Here is a 9,113-nt window from a genome sequence, read left to right on the forward strand (position 1 = left end):
CATCATTCACATTACCTGAACGTAAAATGCGCCATATCATATAGTTCCAGATGACACTTAAGAAACAGAATATAATATTTATAAATGTAGAAACAATTACTTAAATTATGTGGACAAAATAATTAACAATGCAAAATAAGGCAATCTGCTGAATATGTATTCACACCAAAATAAATCTCCTCTTACATTGGTTTTCAGTGGGCTGCAGGTTGTGCAGGCTGGCTCTACACAGACAGTTCACCTCACAAATATCACTGATTCTGTGTCAGTCTGCACACAAAGCAAAACATTCCTGTTGATCTGCTGTGTCTTCATCTTTCCAAAGTCACACGCTGATCATTTTCAGCACCTGGGAGTGAGTTGGTAGATGAAGAAGGGAAAAATATTTCCAGAGATCAAATTTAGACATTGAAGGAAACAACTGAAGGCCAATTATATGGCATGGATTACAAAAATGGGTTAATTCTATAATTTTGTGTTGTATTGATAATATGTATCAAAACGGAACAAAAATGACCACTACTAAAGCTCTATAATGTATTGATCCTTTCAGGGAGATTCTGTTTTATTCCCCTCCTCTTTTTCTCATCTAAGCACAAGGCATCAACTCACAAACTTTTTGGGATTTAATGTTTTAACCGAAGAAGCCATATGAAGAGGACAGATGCTAATAAAGGACTCAAACACATGATGCCCACTGATGCCCAAATGCTAAAAGATAATAGCATAAGTTTGAATCTGCTGTGACAGACACATAAATGATTGATAGAATTATATTTACTGACCTGCACACTCCTTCCTCCTCAAGTCCTCAAGTGTGGGGTTGCAAAGAAAATAATATAGAGACATGAATAACCGCCTGAGGATTCCTCATGAGTTTTCTGACCATACGACCTTTCCAAAACTAATGAAACATTTCCATAAAATTTCCAGTGATTATTTTGGTGCCTCAGAGGAGGAATTAGAACCTTGGTAGTGATCACCTGACCTTTTCTGTCGCACCACCATTTAGAGAAAAAGTCCCCCATATTTTCCTTCTTTTAGAGCAGCTATTAAAAAACCTTTTCAGCTCAGAGTTCAGGATGGACTGCGAGATTTTAACCCGAATGCTCTGCTGTATAACCTTATTTTATTTTTCCAGCCGAGTTGCTGTGTGGGCTATAAGAAGTAATGTGGATTGTGTGTTTTTGTGAGAATATGATTACATCTTCCTTGACACACAGACATGGCAGGATGACTCACCTGCTGCCAGTAAATGAGGGCTGGGTAAGATTAGACAGGTAACGCCTCTTTCTGATTCAGTTTATTCTGTGTGTAGCCCATTATGAAAGATAAGGGCAGTCATAACCTTTGCTTGCATGATGACGAAAATGATCCAGATAAGACACAACGCGTGTTAAAAAGGTTTTGGTATAGTGTGTTTCCAGAATTCATGACAGAAATTCTTTGTATGCCTTTGAATCACTCTTGTGGAAACAGAATGTTAAATCTGTACATTCTAGTTACTTGTGATGTGGTTGGACCTGCGTATCCAGACTGCCTGGCCTTTTTCCTTTGACGGCGTGTTTTGTTACATAATACCCACATGTGTCTGGAACAAACTTAACTTTGATGGTGAAAAGGGATGTGTTGCTCGTAACTACATCAAGGATTCCAAACCTGTTTGGCTTGTTTTTTATTTTAAAGCAAAAACGACAGAACAGAAAAACTTTTGAAAGTCCCTTTACCTTGTCACAAGTCTAATATTTCTGGCTGTTAGTGGTGATATCCTTTGATAAATAATTTTTGAGGCCATCTTTCTAATATTTCCTTTTAAAAAGAGCTAATCTGGTGAACGGCCACAGATACAGGCATGAACTTACTGAAGATGCAGTTAGAATATGATCTGTAAAATGTATTCATTCAGCTTAATTCCACCAAAGTGTTACTGGCTCCCACTGAGTATAGCAGATCAAATTCCTCAAATGTATGATATATGTCTGTCTCTGGCTGGATATTTGATTATTTTCTCTATCGTCAAAGATGGGTTGAACCTCATTACATGCCTGCTCTGTTTTCTTCTGCCCTCCTACGGGACATCAATCATTCATCAAATGCAAGATGAAGCCAGTTGTCTCACAGTAAACATTCCACATTAATTAAGCCCAGTGTGCCAGTGTAGTCAGCAAAACAGCAAAATAGTCCTGTAACCGGTTAGGGCGGGTGGGAATTTAGCGTTGCTTTGATTTGTTTTTCTCTGATGTGGACTTCACTGGTCCAGTAATGCTGTTTGAACCCTGTTTGGATCTTTGATATTAAGCAGACAGATGATGGATACAAACTTTATTAGGACTTAAAATGTGTTGTTCTCTGAGTTGATATTGTGAGTTTATGTAAAAACAAGTAAATCAATAAATACTTTTCGATACAATTCATTTTATAAATAAAAGTCAACTATTCGTTGTGTGGGACGTCTTCGTCAGAGTCTTGTAAGTGTGCGGAGCAGTGACTGTACTTAAATTAAATCAATTGAAGAATATAGTGGATTGTATTTCCAAATGGGTAGCTCTGTTTCCAGATGATTTCAAAGCACGTAATAGTCAAGAATGGTGTTGTTGCAACTTTGGTATATATAAAAGATATTTACTTTTTTTTGTCATAATAAAACGAATTAGCATCCTTTTAACTTGAATGAACAATACTTTCATATTTTACTGGACATGTTAAACCGATCTGTCCTCATTGTGTCATTACAACCTCAAACTTCCGTGAAATCTACCAAACTGATCTGAGACCAGTCATAAATCCATGTACTTAGAGTGAAACATTATATGACCTGTAGGCTGCTACACTTGGAATTGATAAATCGTGGAACAACCCACAATTAGGCCAGATCCATAAAGCATTCAGATCAAGAGGAAGACCAAGACAAATGGACAGCAATTGAACTTACAAAATTACCGTTGCTCTTGCCAGAAGTACAGCAGTAGGTTAAAAAAGCTATAAAACATCTTTGTATGTTTCCTGAGGGGGAAAAAGGCAAGATAATATATCTGCAGCTTCCAAAAGGGCCAATAACCTTTAATGAAATGAAAATGAAAATAACTCCAGTGGAAGACAAAGTACTCTGCTGAGGAGGAGCAGCGAGTCACAGCATCCGTCTTTCACCAGCTTTACCCCGAAGCATTGCTGCTCTGGGAGCCACTCCCAGAGTATTGGTTTAAACCAGGTGATTTTAAGTATTTTAAGCAAATGTTTTGCAGTCTGTCCAGTACAATAAATTGCATTAAACTGAGGTCATGTCAAAGCATTCTGAGATGTATTTTCCTTTAGACTGATAAAGCTTAACAATGACATAACATTGACAAAGAAATTGAAACAGAAAGCAACAAGAAATAAGTTAATACTTTCATTTTAGCCACGAAAGATGATTGTAAACCACTAAGATAGACTCATTAAAGTTAGCTAAAGAGAAATTATAACAAGATATATGTTTATAGTTTAAGCTTAAGCTCTGAAAATGTAATATAATGTGAGAAATACAAGGAATACTGAACTGAACAAATGAAATCTGTCTTGTATCGAAGATCATTTCTGAGCCAGTAGATGGTGCTCCAGTGCTTCCTGGCATGTTTTTCTCTTGCTCATACAGAAAACATCAGTTGTGCTCTTGAAACTGACTATAAAGGTCACTGAAAAACAATAACAGTAAAGTTTCTTAATTATGAAAGAGGTGTACAAACAGCCTGCCAGACCTGAAAAAGTAATACAAGATTTATGTTATTTACCACACAAAGGTCAGCAAACTGTGGATTTGCATGTGACTGAACGCCATGTTAAAAAACACTGCAGTCAGATATTCTTAAAATGCAAAAAACAAACAACTTCATCCCTTAGACTAACAAAAACATTAATCCAAGTGATAAGGCTGTTGTACGTGTATAATTAGCTCTCGCTCAGCGTATTGTAGGCTGTTATTTATAAGTGTCCAAGTACATTTAAAGTACATTTTATTACATCTAAGAAAACCTCTAAGTACATTTTCACAAATGAAATGCTGAAAAGCAAAGGTGTAATCAACATCATTAATGTTGTCAGTTCTCCAGTCATCAAAACACACTTTTTTTGCAGCTGACTTTTTGTCAGCTTATCAGTGTAATTGATAACAAATAAAAATGACTGCATTCCATTTAAGTGAGATGGCTGACAGATTGTTGCAGTGTGCAGGCTTCAATAATGTCATGCTTCCTAATAAATGAGCCATAATTACTTATGCTGCAATATGTGCAATACAGTCATACAACAATCGGATTGCACTGTAACTTTTTACTTTAACTTTTACTATTTTTATTCTTTGGTATATTATTTAGATATCTTTATACTGTGTGCCTTATATCTTTTTGTGTATCCAAAGCCAAGAGCTCCTGAACTAAATTTCATTATGCCTGCATATTGACAATAAAGATTCTTGATTCTTGATTCTTGATAATTAAGAAAATTTGCTTTAGCTTAACTTTTCGACTCAAAATATCTGCTGCTGCAGAGAGTTGAATTCCGCACATCTGGATTAATTGTAATTGTAATATTTTCGGTTCATCAAATGAAAATGCAGGGTATGATACACTGCATTCAAAAATCTGTTTTAAACAGTAGATTGTTAATTGGTTCTGCTTAATACTAAAAGGAGCTCTAATATTTGAATAACTGTATTGTTGAGAAGTGGTTTGACGTAGTGTTTTACCGCAGTGACCTTGATTCAGGTCTGACTGCTTTGGATGTCAGTCCCTCTTTTTATATTTTGATTGAACTCCCAAAGAAAAGTGCCATGTACATAATTTTCAATAATAATAATAATACCTTAAGTTCAAATAGTGTCTTTCATGAAACCCAAGGTCGCTTTACATGGATGACTCGACTGTGCAATAAACAAACCACAAACAATTAAAGGGATTCTGGTGGGAAGGCAGAGCTAAATTAAATTGTAGGCTGTGGTGAATACAATACGGTGTCAGTGCTGATATAGTATCCATGACATGATATCTTATGATATCTTTGACACATTTTGTTTTTAATGTTATGTCCGTCGTTAAAACAGTAAATATAAACAGCATTTATTGAGTTGACTAAACAGATTACAGATAGCTGTAGAAGGAGTGCAGGATATTTCATATACATGTGTTGCACTTGTGCATATGTGTTATGTTAAAATATTTATTGGGAGAAATGTGACAGTCAGCTGTAATCCAGGCCAACCACAATAGCAGCTGGGTTAGGGGCTAAAGGCGCAGCTTGGAACCCAAAAGGCGCAGGTTTGCTTCCCAGCCATCAGAACAAAATGTGGGTACAAGATGATCTGGTCTGTCAAGCTCCATTCTCAGACATGGTTGAGGTGCCCTGACTCAAGGCACCCACACTTACCTCCAATTTTCTCTCTCGGTGTTGTAACTACAGCTGCCCACTGCTTTAGATTTGAGCTGAAATTGCTCGTAGTGTGTTCTTGATTTCAAAAGGGTTAGATGTGGATGTCAAATTTCTATCAGCATGCTGGTACAGATTCTAGATTTCTTTTTTGTTTGGATTGGCTTGATTTAATTAGATTTTCTTCTTCTTTAAAGCTGCCAAATTGATACAGAGAGACACAACAAGCACACTGCAAACATGCATGTGTGTTTGGTGTCATGCTTTCGGTTGTACAGTACATCTACATTTTCTCTCCTACAATATTCACTCTTAATCTCATAAAATATCTACATTTAAGAATTAGCACACCCCAGAGATACTTGCAAATGCTTTAAGACTGTTACTACCCCATACCTGCCGCATTGAATGGTACGGCATTGAAAGGCTCTACAAGTGTGAAAGTCATCCATTAAGGAATCAGAGCAGCAGGGGAGAAAAAAACCTCTTTGGAATGCAAATTTAATTGACTGGACTCTGAGCATATAGAACACGAATCACATTGAAAACAACTATAGCTTGTCTGAATTATTCATAAATTCTGTCCGACTGAATTGCCTTCCTCATGGCACCGTCACCCTGCACAGCACAGTATATATTGCGTCAAAAACTTATTGCAGTTTCCCAGCTTACCTTCTTTGTCCTCATTCATTCAGGACACACCTTTCATATTTATGACATCAGACTTTCCTTTCATGCCATCTAATTGGCATTTATTATAGGTGATAGAGTGTTCTGTACATGGCAGAGATTGTGTGAGGCATTTCAAGTTAACATACAGGACTCACAGACTTGCTCATACTCAACGTGTGCTTGATATTCTGAGCACACTCTACATGAATATGCTGAGGTATAGCTATGGTGGCTGTCCTGTGTGCCAAATTGTGTTGGGCTTGAGGGACTGCCTGAGTCATCAGTGACAAGCCCTATGTCTGATTTTAGCTCCGCTTACACTCGAGATGGGCTCCACCTGGGTTTGGTACTGGTGCATTCACTGGAGACAAGTCGAAGTGTTCTCTCTGTAATCAGCCAAAAGTGGACACGAGACAACTTGCTAATCATTTAGTTTTTGATTCCCAAAAGCAGTTTCAAAGGGAATTTCATATCACAGAAAATACCGTTTACCAGTGACCGTTTATCATTTACACAGTTGTATACTTTTGGTAATGGTCTTACCGCATATTACACTGAAATGTCACCTCACTCCTCTCAGGCAGGTATAGTCATAATAACCCTTTAATGTCTGCAATAGAAAATGAATAAATAAAAATAGAGAAATGTTAATTTCGCTTTTTTTTTTTTTTCCTTGGGGCAAAGACTAATTAGACTCCATACCTATGATAAAAGTATAACATTTAAAAAAAGAATAGGCACAACATATACTTACTTTGAGTTTAACATACCTCATTACACACCAATACTGACTGGTAGAGATGACTCAGACAGGCTTACTTCCTAAACGTTTAATAAGATACAGTAAAGTCACTGAGAAATATGCCCTACCAAAAGGTAGAGTGGGGCATTTAAGTTGTAAAATAAGTAAGCGCTGTCTAATGAGTGTATATTTCTTAACCCTATCAAAGTGGGTCTTTTAACCCAACCCACAGTGTGTGATTATTTTATTAATTATTTTGGTTCTCCTTTATGTTGATTTATGTTTCCATGGTGATTTGGTACACTTTTAAGAGGTGCTGACAAATGGTATTGTCCTGAGGAGATGAAGGCATCACATCAGAATAGAGCTATCGCATACATAAAAGATTTTTATTGATACATTATTTTCGCTGTAAAAATTGCATTTCCTTCAAGCGTTTTGCACTACTTTTGCATTGCCTCTAATCAACAAGGAACAACTGATCTTATGATTTACATTCAACCATCTCTTTATTGAGAACAACTGGGAAGTTTAATGCATTCCAATACAGCAGATCTGCTATAAATTTCATAGAAGCCCACACAGTTTTTATTGATGTCAGAAAGGTGATAATTCTACTTTACGTTTACTATCGAGTGCGTTGCACTGGACTGCATAATAAACAGAAGTGTATTGAATGATTTGGACTCCAAATGCATTTTATTAGGATGGACCACGGTATTTCAAATAAGAATTATTATCTTTTTGACGTCAGTATAAACTGAAAACATAGAAGCTTCATACACATGAGATTCATGGCCTACCTTCTGTGATGAATTGCATTCAATTTTACAGTTTTATCTAATACAGTGTTCGGTGAGTGTAGTGAGGCTGGATGAGTTTCTGCACCTTTGGTTATTGCGGTTAAAGGTAGATTTCATTGGGTGAACTGAATAACAGGGCGAGTTAACCCACCTGTCTGTAGTACAACCCCAATTCCAGAAAAGTTGGGATGCTGTGTAAATGCAAATGAAAATAGAATGCAGTGATCTGCAAATCTAATAAACCAATATTTCATTCACAATAGAACACAGAAAACATCAAATGTTGAAAGTGAGACATATTACTATTCCTTGAAATATAGAATAATAATATCAACATATAAGATCTGGAAACCTGAAATGTTAGCGCATCTTGAATTTGATGGCTGCAATGAGTCTCAAAATAGTTTTTGTAGTTGTGTAACGTACCCTCTTTTTTAAAAAACAACAGCCTATAAACATCTGGAAACTGAGGAGACCAGCTGCTGGACCTTTGGGAGAGGGATGCTCTCCTATTCCTGTCTGATATAGGATTCAAGCAGCTAAACAGTTCTGTCTTTCTTAAAATCTTTTATTTACCTTTTACTCAGTGTTCTAATATCTTTGTAATTGGGGTTGTACATACTGTATTAATTTATCACTGGTTTCTATTGATGCTGCTGCTGAAACTGTCAGTACAGACTGTTGCTCTGTTAATTGATTGTAGCCATGGCTGACCTGTGGCTGTGATTATAACTGTGTTACATTAGCCTATTTAGTAAAGGATGTAACACCAGTGACACGCACAGTTGTAATTCTGCAGTTGGGCTGGCTGTTCCACATCGGATAGAATTGCCACTAGGTTAAAATCCCGCGTGGCTTAACAATGTTGTCTTGGTTCAGGTTTATAGGATCAGTAAATAGTTGTCACAGTGCATCTAGTGCAAACATAAATATGGCCGAAGCCTTATCCACAGCTACAGCTTCAGTCAGCACGGCCAGAGAGCAGCTGGAGATGTGCTCAAAGCTAGCGGCTGTATTCCATCTTAGATCTGCTTTTTAAAGGAGAGAGCGATAAAAGCATCAAGTAAAGCTTCACATCATCTCTCTTCTCCATAATGTTGGCTTCTTTGTTTCTACTGATCAGGACAATTACCCAAAATAAGACAAGAAAAAGAGGAATTTTATGGGAGGTCACATGGGAGGATACCCCACCCCCCCAAGAAAAAAAAACAAAAAACACAAAACAAGAGAAAACATGTATATTATTTGCTAATTATGAGTTAATGGATTTGCTGAGTGTAATGAAAAATAGAGGGTCTGGTACAGAAGGAAAAACATTTTACAAAAGTCACTGACCAAACTCAGATAATTCATTAACAGTATCTTAAACTCTTCTATTATATCTCTAAACCTTCAGTACAGAGAAGAGTTACATGAAACATAACTGATTCTTCAGAGAGTCTATGTAAGAGATCAAGAGCATCCAAAACATACAGAGTAGGATGGACACCTGCTGTCAC

The sequence above is a fragment of the Odontesthes bonariensis genome, chromosome 1 (assembly GCF_027942865.1).
Source record: "Odontesthes bonariensis isolate fOdoBon6 chromosome 1, fOdoBon6.hap1, whole genome shotgun sequence".
In the NCBI taxonomy this organism is placed as follows: Eukaryota; Metazoa; Chordata; class Actinopteri; order Atheriniformes; family Atherinopsidae; genus Odontesthes; species Odontesthes bonariensis.